The sequence below is a fragment of the Mandrillus leucophaeus genome, unplaced genomic scaffold, assembly GCF_000951045.1.
Source record: "Mandrillus leucophaeus isolate KB7577 unplaced genomic scaffold, Mleu.le_1.0 Scaffold716, whole genome shotgun sequence".
In the NCBI taxonomy this organism is placed as follows: domain Eukaryota; kingdom Metazoa; phylum Chordata; class Mammalia; order Primates; family Cercopithecidae; genus Mandrillus; species Mandrillus leucophaeus.
The window spans coordinates 416,997-419,436 of NW_012107764.1; positions in this window are offsets into that span (position 1 = coordinate 416,997).

Sequence of the window (2,440 nt, forward strand, 5' to 3'; positions counted from 1 at the left end):
AGTGATGGGATTACAGGCGTGAGGCACTGTGTCCAGCCAGCCTTTTGTATTTTTATTTGTAGAGACAGGATCCCACTCTGTCTCCAAAGCTGGAGTGCAGTAGTGCATTCATAGCTCACTGCAGCCTCAAATTCATGCGCTCAAGTGATCCTCCCACCTCAGCCTCCCAGGTAGCTATAGGTGCATGCCAGCACACCCAGCCAATTTTTAAAATTTTCTAGAGATGAGGTCTTGCTATGTTGCCCAGGTTGGTCTTGAACTGCTAGCATCAAGCAATCCTCCCACATTGATTTCCCAAAGTGTTAGGATTACAGGCATGAGGCACTGTACCCACCCTGCATTTGTTTAAATTTTTTTATTTTGAAATCACTTTTTCTCTAGATTCACATGCTGTTGTGGGAAATAATAGAGAGATCCCACGTGTCCTTTACCCCATTTCCCCTGGTGTAACATTTTGCAAAACTACAGTATATTACCACCAGTCAATATGCAGAACAGGACATCACTCCAACGGGTTGCCCTTTTATAGCCACACCCTAAATCCTCCCCTTCTCCCACCATCCTTGATGCCTGCAACCACTAATCTGTCTCCATTTGTAAAATTTTGTGATTTCAAGAATGCTATGTAAATGAAATCATAAAGTATATACCACTGAGATGGGCTTTTTTCACCCATCATAATTCCCTAGCGATTCATCCAAGTTGTGTATAGCAATAGTTTGTTCCTTTTTATTGCTTAGTAGTATTCCATAGTATGGCTATTCCACCATTTAACCATTCACTCACTGAAAAACATCTGAACTGTTTACAGTTTTTACTATTTTTTCTAGACCCTGTCTCAAAAAAAAAAAAAAAAAGTAAAAACTGGAAACAGTTCAGATGTTCTTCTGAACCATTTCCTACACCCTCTATCTCCTCTACTACCTTCTGGTCCTCCTCCCCTACTCCAATGGGGCTTAAGCCCCCCACCATTCTGAAACTGCCTCTGCAAAAATTGTAAGAGTGAGAAAATCATGACAGAGAAAGACGCCTGACCTAACCAGTCCCCACCTTGCCTTTAACCTCCAAACCACCCTTAGTCATCCCTGGACTTGGACCAAGCTAACTTTGGCAGAAATGTAATTCACAGTTTAAATGATAACAGCCCTTCCCCAAAACTAAACCGCCTTTGTAAAGCTATTGAAAGACCACTAGGTTTTCACCTGGGCAACCTGGGGAGATTCCATGTCAAAAGTTCACTATTGCCCAGGCTGGAGTGCAGTGGCATCATCTTGGCTCACTGCAACCTCGACTTCCCAAGTTCAAGCGGTTCTCCTGCCTCAGCCTCCTGAGTAGCTGGGACTACAGGTGCGTGCCACCACACCCAGCTAATTTTTTCTGTTTTTAGTAGGGACGGAGTTTCACCATGTTGCCCAGGCTAAATTTTTTACTATTATACCTAAAAGTGCTTTGAATATTTGTGTACAGATTTGCATACAAATGCTAAAGCACTCACACTTTTACATAAAATGGTAGACAATTCACTGAAGCTTGTTCAGGGAAGCTTGAACCCCAGGCTTGAAACTCGAGATATTGGAAGGAAGTAGACGGGGTGAGTGAGACTGCCCAGGGACAGCACAAGAGGCAAAGGAGAGAGTCCAGACAAAGGAACAAAGGACAAAGTGTTTCCTCAAAATGGAAACACTTAGGGGGTAGCCAGGAGAAGAGAGTAAAGGAGGCACAGAAAGGTAGAGAAGACCCAGGGAGGCTGTGCCCTGGAGCCAAGAACAGAGTGTTATAGGGAGTGGCAGGTGCTGCCAGATGGTCTTTGGTGATGATGGGGAAAGTGTTTTGGTGGAACTATAACTGTCCAATGGGTTCATTTTGCCTGCTGCCCAGATACAGCCAATTTATCAAGACAGGGGAATTGCAATAGAGAAAAAGTTAAATTCACACAGTCGACTGAACAGGAGACTGGAATTTTGTTATTACTCAAATCTGCCTCCTAGAAAATTCAGAGACTAGGTTTTTTATTTTTATTTATTTATTTTTTGAGATGGAGGCTCGCTCTGTTGCCCAGGCAACATGGTGAAACGCCATCCCTACTAAAAATAGAAAAAATTAGCTGGGTGTGGTGGCACGCACCTAAAGTCCCAGCTACTCGGGAGTGCAGTGGCGTGATCTCAGCTCACTGCAAGCTCCGCTTCCAGGGTTCACTACGTTCTCCTGCCTCAGCCTCCCGAGTAGCTGGGACTACAGGTACCCACCACCACGTCTGGCTAATTTTTTATATTTTTAGTAGAGACGGGGTTTCACCGTGTTAGCCAGAATGCTCTCGATCACCTGACCTTGTGATCCACCCACCTCGCCCTCCCAAAGTGCTGGGATTACAAGTGTGAGCCACTGCACCTGGCCAGAGACTAGGTTTTTTTCAAGGATAGTTTGGGGGGCAAAGGAATGG